The sequence below is a fragment of the Macrobrachium nipponense genome, chromosome 10 (genome assembly GCF_015104395.2).
Source record: "Macrobrachium nipponense isolate FS-2020 chromosome 10, ASM1510439v2, whole genome shotgun sequence".
NCBI lineage: Eukaryota > Metazoa > Arthropoda > Malacostraca > Decapoda > Palaemonidae > Macrobrachium > Macrobrachium nipponense.
In genome coordinates, this window is record NC_087204.1 from 39,934,099 (window position 1) to 39,943,134 (window position 9,036).

A 9,036-nucleotide genomic window follows, 5' to 3' on the forward strand; every position below is an offset into this window, starting at 1 on the left:
ATATTGTTTCACATTAAGTAGCAATCTTTTTATTCATTGACATCTTACTGCGTATTGTATTTTAGGAAAAGAGCGTGCCATTTCTTCATTATTTTTAAACATTCAAAAACTCATTCATTTTTAAAATTTTTAAAGCATTTTTTAATGCTCATAATTGAAAATTCCAAGCCACAAAACTACCAAAGAATAAATCTTGAACCCAAAAGGCATAACAAGTCCTTTCGTCGAGAAGTGTGACTACTTACCAGAGAAACCTCTCCTTTTCCGTCACCCTTTCATCATCTTTAATTCCTCTTTCCTACGCCTCCTTGCTTCCCTTTGATTATTCCGATCTCTGGTTAATGCCCTTCCATGAAAGGAAGTGCTTTCGCAAGAACCATTTGCTCTTTTGTTACTAGGTCACCTCCTCTCATTTCACGTGACAAAAAAAGCAAACAAACGCGTTCGTGTCTGGTCACCTTGGTGCCGTTCATTTCAACAGTTCTTGCGTGAAACTGCATTTGATATCGGAATAGGCTAGAAATAGTTGATTTGCCGTATGTAAGGGATCTCATTAAACTGCCGCAATTTTAGCACTTACTATGATGTGCACGTTCAAGGTTAGTTCATCAAAGTCTAAATGGCAACGATCTATATCTGAGGTATACATCTACTGACAACTGAGACACAGCCCCCGTGAAGTAACTCGGCTTTGCTCTCCTATGGTTGGGGGCACAGTTCCCTATTAGACTAATAGATTTAGCAGATTAGAACACTGAGGATTTTATATATCGGATACGGTATAATATATTTTTTATAGTTTTGTTTTCAGACTATTAGAATAGGAAAATCTACAAACTTTAAATGTTCCTTGCTTCCACATTGTTTAAATCGTATACCATTGACTTCATCATGAGGGTGTGGGTTGACATTTCTTCAGATGGTAGCAAACTGTTTGCTTTCTATCCTTTATCAATTTTCCTGTTTGGCAGCTGTAGAGGTCAGTTCATGTCGTTACCAAAGAGAGAGAGAGAGAGAGAGAGAGAGAGATAGAAGAGAGAGAGAGAGAGAGAGAGAGTAATAATGATAATAAAATAAGAATAATAAGCTTATATTTCCGATGTTTACACAAGCTAATCTGTTCTTTCAGAATGACGCGTAATCAGTGCACGAGTTACATTACTACTACTCACAATTTACTATATACAACAAACCTAATTGAACATCTCAAAATGCAAAATGAAAACGTACCCATGAAATACATAATATAATAATATGTACCATTTTATTTACATGAGTAAATTAGGCATCATCATGATTTAGAAAGTTGCACCCTTATTGTTACAATTCTGGAAATACAATATGATAGTATAAAGAGATATCAACCTACTGGCAAGATATGTTTTCTTTAAAGCTGATTTGAAAGAATTGATATAACTATTGTTTTTATATTTGTTGTTAGCTTATTCCAAGCTAAAGGACCCTGTACAGGGAACGATCTTTTACCCAGCTCGGTATTTTGTCCTTGGGATGTAAAGGTTGTTGTTATTTCTTGTTGCTCCCGTCACTTCAAAATGCGGCTAAAGTCAGAGGAAAAATCCCATGTTGGTAATAAATTATTTAATATTTTATAAACTAATAGACATACGTCGTACTGTATCCTTTTTCTATATTTAGTTATTCTAATTTCTTCAAAATTGGGGTTACATGATCGTATATTTCTTTGCCTTCCCATCAGTCACTTTTGCCGCAAAGTTTTGGAGTTTTTATTCAAGCAGCCGTTTACTATGCTTAACGCTGGAGACTGAACGACTATTTTGCGCATTTCATGATCAAATCTGTCTTTTATTCTTGTTTAGGTAAAATTAGTGTTCCATTCATTTTCCTACTCTTCGTTTATATGAATATCAAAAAGCATGTACTGATCGAAGTAAACGCTGAGGTTTTTAAATGGTCACTTTTTCGAATATTTATAACTATATTATCAGGAATTTGAGAAATGTATTGTCTTGAGCCAAGAAAAATATGTTGAGTTTTTGATTCGTTTACATTTAATCCATTAGTTTGCAAATAATATTTAGCATTTTCTAAGATACTTTTCGATCTTGAAATTAACATTTGTAATTCTTATATGGTCCGGTGATCAGGATTTGACTGCCTCTGCATTCTGTATTAAGAGACAATCCGTAATGAAGTAGACATATAATTGATATAGATTTAGAAAAGAATTGGTCCTAATATTGATCCCTGTGAGACCCCAAACTGTATTGGTTTAGAAGAGGATATTACATCGTCTATTCTTTCTGACTGATACCGATTTTCCAAATAAATTTTGGACTAAAACGGGTCGATTTTTAGTTTTATACATTTACTAAGCAGGACATCATGGCTAACGCTATCCAAATGAACTTTAGAGAGATCAAAATAATATAAAAAAGAGATCTTTTTTTTCGTCTATGTTACTATAAAATTTTTTCTATGATTTTCAATCTATGTGGTTTGTGTGACACATGGTCTAAAACCATGTTGGGCTTGTGATAATAAGTTATTTTCCTCAAGATATTGCGTGAGCTGAATAGAAACAATTTTTTTCTAATATCTTAGATAACACTGGTAGAAGTGATATAGGCCGATAATTTCCGAATGCATCAGGGTCGCTGTTCTTAAAAAATGTTATTACATGAGATAGTTAACAGTCGCCGGGGTAGGAACCAGTAACAATGGAGGTGTTCACTATCAACGGTTAGGGTAAAAAAACTTATGACGGGTAAGTCATCTCGCATGAAACGCAGAGAGACACCATCAGATCCAGAGAGAGGAGAGAGAGAGAGAGAGAGAGAGAGAGAGAGAGAGAGAGATTTTTACGAAGTCACAGGCAGTATTTAGCTTCATGGGCAGTGAGACATAAAAAACATCAGATATTCCTGTATGAGCGTGCTGAATATTCAAAAATTTTGCAATAGCTGCAGATAGCAAATCCCATTAGCGCATGAATTTTAACTTCCACGAACCTATTAGGAAGGTAATCCTGCTGTTATTGTTGGAAGGCTGTTTCTCTGGCCTCTCTGTAAATGTTAGTGTATATACGTATTTATAGTATACACACACTCACACACACACACACACACATATATATATATAATATATGATATATATATATATATATATATATATATATATATATATATATATATATATACATGCGTGTGTGTTTGTGTTGGTATGTGTGTATGTGTGCATGTAATTTGTGTGCGTGTATGTGTGCTGATATATATTATATATATATATATATATATATATATATATATATATATATATATATAGATATACATACATATTAATAAGTACGTGTCTGTGCGTATCTGCTTGTGTGTGAATTTATATTAATTGGTCTTTGATTCTCTAATCAGTTCGTTACATCATACTGGATGAAATATTCTATCATCCAAACTCTACTACGAAACTGCTATGTAGTAGTCCCTTCTCGCTGATTCAAATGCAAGTCGAGGAACCTAAATCCAAACGGACCGACAACCCAATGGTTCCACCGCCAACTCTTTTGCGCTGAAATATTCACTTAGAAGATTACGCTGCAAAGTAGCCTCGTTGGGCTGTTGGGAAGACGCGGAATCTACATTCAGAGCACAGGCAGAGCTTCTGTGGATCGAGGAAAATCGGCTGAGTTTGTTTTAGTAAGTAACCACTTGCATGCATGTGAACGCAAGCATACATCCAGAAACAGTCACTTCACGCACACAAGCATACACGCACACCTCACACCACTCATACTCACATTACATATGGATATCATGAGTATGAGAGCATGAAGAATATTTGTTGAATATTCAGTGGTTAACAATATTCTTGTCAAGTTGATGGGTAAATTAAAGGCATATATGTTTTTTGGTTAACCGCGTTAGACGTGATAATAGTTCAAATAAGGGGAAAACGTTTTGTAATAAGCTTAAGAAAAGAAAACGTTTCATAAACATGTGGTCTATTCAGCGTATAGGAGTTCAAGAGAAGATTGTTTACTCACGAAGAACTATCTGCTCAAACCTTCATAGATATCCAGCGTGGTCGTAGCATTTGTCCAGCATCTTAGTTTATTGAACATCGGCTCCACATAACAAGAGCATTCGGGTTCTGTTAGATTTTCATCCACAGTGAATATCTGCGTAGAGTATACTAGAAACAAAGCAGCGAGGTTCTTTGCTTAACGGGGCATTTGTATCTGGAATCTGCACGTTGTATTTGTATTCACACTGTCCTTTTGCATTCTCTCATTTGCTTTTAAATTAGAATCTATGTCAAGCACTACAGTTGATTCTTTTAAAGCCTTCCGTTAGTGAGTGAGTTGATTACAGTTTGTCTGCAATTTGCATCTTTCTGCATGCCGACTGCGTAATGGTTGGCTGAGAGAGAGAGAGAGAGAGAGAGAGAGAGAGAGAGAGAGAGAGAGAGAGACAGCGTATGCCTAATACCAAAACTTTAAAAACAACGAGTTTTTAATGCAAATTTTATGTGCAAAAATAGTTAGCCGTAGTTCAATGAGTCTCCTACATATAACATTTTTTGCTAGAGCTATGGTGCACATTTTAGGTAGAAACTGCATGCACACAAATACATACACAAACACATATATTGAGTGTGTGATTATATATATATATATATATATATATATATATATATATATATATATATATATATATATATATATATATATATGTATGTAGTATATTTATCACATAACCTCATCAGTCACCGTTAAAAGCGCTATTAATCCTGTTTTTTTTTTTTTTTTTTTTTTTTTTTTTTTTTTTTTTTATCGTTTATGTTTCGTCGAATTCAATCCCACACCTACCGTTATTAAAAACAATTGTTCTCTATATATTAATACTTCTCATCTGCATATGTTTCTATATCCAGTTTAACGAACTATTTACAGCCCTTCCCTCACTCCCTTCAACTATTCATTTTTCATTATTCACCAATTTACTGTATTGCATAATGTGTCCTGGGCGTCAGCTTAACATTTAGCTCAATATATTGACAAATATTCCCTTTTCGTTTAACGAAAAAGGAATCTATGACAGAAAGAGAGAGAGAGAGAGAGAGAGAGAGAGAGAGAGAGAGAGAGAGAGAGAGAGAGAGAGGAGGAAAGCAGGCTTAGATGTGAAAATCGGGACATGATATTTAATAGATACTAAAACGCCGGTAAAGAAATATTGATAGCAGCTTCGTCATGATTATCCAAAAGGTAGAATAATTCAGGTGAGACTTTCTGGAGCAGTCCATTCCTTTCAAAAAATAAAAACTCCACATTCTCTAATCAAGAGTCGGATTGAAAGCACGGGCAATGGAGTCCAAAAAATAGAAAACACGTATTACAGTATAATTCCCTTGTTTGGCAGTTCGTGTAATTGCGTTCTTTGTGTGCTGCGCACATTTCTTGCACAAATTGAATTATCTCTTTGAATCTAAACTTGGATAAAGTTGTTAGAGTGCTATGAAAAAGAAAAGAAAAAAAAAAAAGTTGAAATGCTAGAAAATCTGGAATAAGTGTCTATCCATAATTCCCTTGTTCTAAGTATATTCTTGTATATTTCATTACTGTTAATATGCCCTTTCCATGAAAGGAAGTGCTTCGCCAGAACCATTTGCTCTTTTACTAGGTCACCTCCTCTCATTTCACGTGACAAAAAAGCAAACAACGCGTTCGTGTCTGGTCACCTTGGTGCCGTTCATTTCAACAGTTCTTGCGTGAAACTGCATTTGATATCGGAAAAAGGCTAGAAATAGTTGATTTACTGTATGTAGGGGATCTCATGAAACTGCCGCAATTTTAGCACTTACTATGATGTGCACGTTTAAGGCTAGTTCATCACAGTCTAAATGGTGACGATCTCTATCTGAGGTACATCTACTGAAAACTGAGACATAGGCCCCGTGAAGTAACTCGGCTTTGCTCTTAGGATTGGAGCAGTTTTCCTATTAGACTAATAGATTTAACAGATTCGAACACTAAAGATTTTAACATGATTTACCTGGGATACAGTTGAATATTTTTTTTATAGTTTTGTTTTCAGATTATTGGAATAGGGGAAAATCTACAACTTTAAATGTTCCTTGCTTCCACATTGTTTAAATCGCATACCTTGACTTCATTCTGAGGGTGACTGATATTTCCTTCAAATGGTCGGAAACCTGTTAGCTTTCTATCCTTTATCAATTTTCCTATTTAGCAGTTGTAGAGGTCAGTTCCTGTCGTTGCTAAAGAGAGAGAGAGAGAGAGAGAGAGAGAGAGAGAGAGAGAGAGAGAGAGTAATAATAATAATAAAATAATCATAATAAGCTATATTTCCAATATTTACATTGGGTATTCTGTATCTTTCAAGGATGACGTGTATATCAGTGCACGAGTTACATTATATACTACTCACAATTTACTATATACAACAAACCTAATTGAACATCTCAAAATGCAAAATGAAACGTAGCCCTGCATTACATAATATAATAATATGTACAATTTTATTTACATGTGTAAATTAGGCATCATCATGATTTAGAAAGTTGCTCCCTTATTGTTACAATTCTGGAAATACAATGATATGATAGTATAAAGAGTTATCAACCTACTGGCAAAATAAGTTTCTTTAGCGCTGATTTGAAAGAATTAATATTAACTATTGTTTTTATATTTGTTGGTAGGTTATTCCAAGCTGTACAGCGAACGATCTTTTACCCAGCTCGGTATTTGTCATTGGAATGTAAAGGTCGTTGCTATTTCTTGCTGTCCTGTCACTTCTAAACCCAACTAATGTCAGAGGAAAAATCCATGTTGGTAATAAATTATTTCATATTTTATAAACTAATAGACATAGCTCGTACTGTATTCTTTGTTGTATATTTAGCCATTCTAATTTCTTTTAAATTGGGGTTACTTGATCGTATTTCTTTGCCTTCCCATCAGTTACTTTTGCCCCAAATCTTGGAGTTTTTTTTTTTTATTCCAGATTGTCGTTGTTTAGAGGTAGTGCCCCATACCTTCAAACACCCGTTTACTATGCTTAACGCTAGAGACTGAACGACCATTTTGCGCATTTCATGATCAAATCTGTCTTTTATTCTGTTTAAAGTAAATTAGTGTTCTATTCACTTTCCGACTGAACTTCATTATATGATATCAAAAAGCATGTACTGATCGAAGTAAACGCGAAGGTTTTTCAAATGGTCACTTTTTCTAATAGCGTGGCCATTAAAGAAATTTTTATAACCATTTTATCAGGAATTTTGGAGAAATGTATTGTCTTGAGCCAAGAAAAATATATTGAGTTTTTGATTCGTTTATATTTAATCCATTAGTTTGGGAATAACATTTAGCATTTTCTGAGATACTTTCCGATCTTGAAATTAACATTCGTAATTCTTCTAAGGTTCCGGTGGTCAGGATTTGACTGTCATCTGCATTCTGTATTAAGAGACAATCCTGTAATGAAGTAGACATATAATTGATATAGATTTAGAAAAGAATTGGTCCTAATATTGATCCCTGTGAGACCCCACATTGTATTGGTTTAGAGGAAGATATTACATCGTCTATTCTTACTGGCTGATACCAATTTTCCAAATAAATTTTGAACCAAAACGGGTCGATTTTTGTTTTATACATTTACTAAGCAGGATAACATGGCTAACGCCTATCAAAATGCTTTAAGAGAGATCCCATAATATAGGAAGAGAGATTTTTTTTTCGTCCATGTTACTATAATTTTTTTTTTTTGTGATCTTCATCAAAGTAGTTTCGATTGATAGATGTGGTCTAAAACCATGTTGGGCTTGTGATAATGTTATTTTCCACAAGATATTGCGTGAGCTGAATAGAAACTATTTTTTCTAATATCTTAGATAACACTGGGAAAAGTAATATAGGCCGATAATTTCCGACTGCATCTGGGTCACCATTTCTTGAAAAAATGGTATTACATGAGATAGTTAATAGTCGCCGGGGTAGGAACCAGTAACAATGGAGGTGTTTACTATAACGGTTAGGTAAAAACTTATGACGGGTAAGGCATCTCGTATGAAACGCAGAGAGACACCATCTGATCCAGAGAGAGAGAGAGAGAGAGAGAGAGAGAGAGAGAGAGAGAGAGACTTTTACATTCTTTTGGGTTTACGAAGTCAGAGGCAGTATTTAGCGTCATGGGCAGTGAGACATAAAACATCAGATATTCCTGTTATGATGCGTGCTGAATATTCAAAAATTTTGCAATAGCTGCAGATAGCGAATCCCATTAGCGCATGAATTTTAACTTCCACGAACCTATTAGGAAGGTAATCCTGCAGTTATTTGTTGGAAGGCTGTTTCCCTGGCCTCTCTGTAAATAGTAGTAATATACGTATTTATAGTAATACACACACACACACACACACACACACCACACACACACACATATATATATATATATATATATATATAATATATATATATATATATATATATATATATATATGCGTGTGTTTGTGTTGGTATGTGTGTATATGTGCCTGTATTTGTGTGCATGTATGTGTGGTTCTATATATATATATATATATATATATATATATATATATATATATATATATATATATATATATATATATATACATACACATATAAGTACGTGTTTGTGCGTACCTGGTTGTGTGTGAATTTATTTTAATTGGCTTTGGATTCTCTAATCAGTTCGTTACATCATACTGAAGAAAAAAAATACTATCAATCCCCAAACTCTGCTACGAAACTGCTATGTAGTAGTCCCTTCTCGCTGATGCAAATGCAAGTCGAGGAACCTAAAAGCTTCTGAAAATCCAAACGGACCGACAACCCGATGGTTCCACCGTCAACTCTTTTGCGCTGAAATATTCACTTAGAACATTACGCTGCAAAGTAGCCTCGTTGGGCTGTTGGGAAGACGCGGAATCTACATTCAGAGACAGGCAGGCAGAGCTTCTGTGGATCGATGGAAAATCGCTGAGTTTGTTTTAGTACCACACTTGCATGCATGTGAA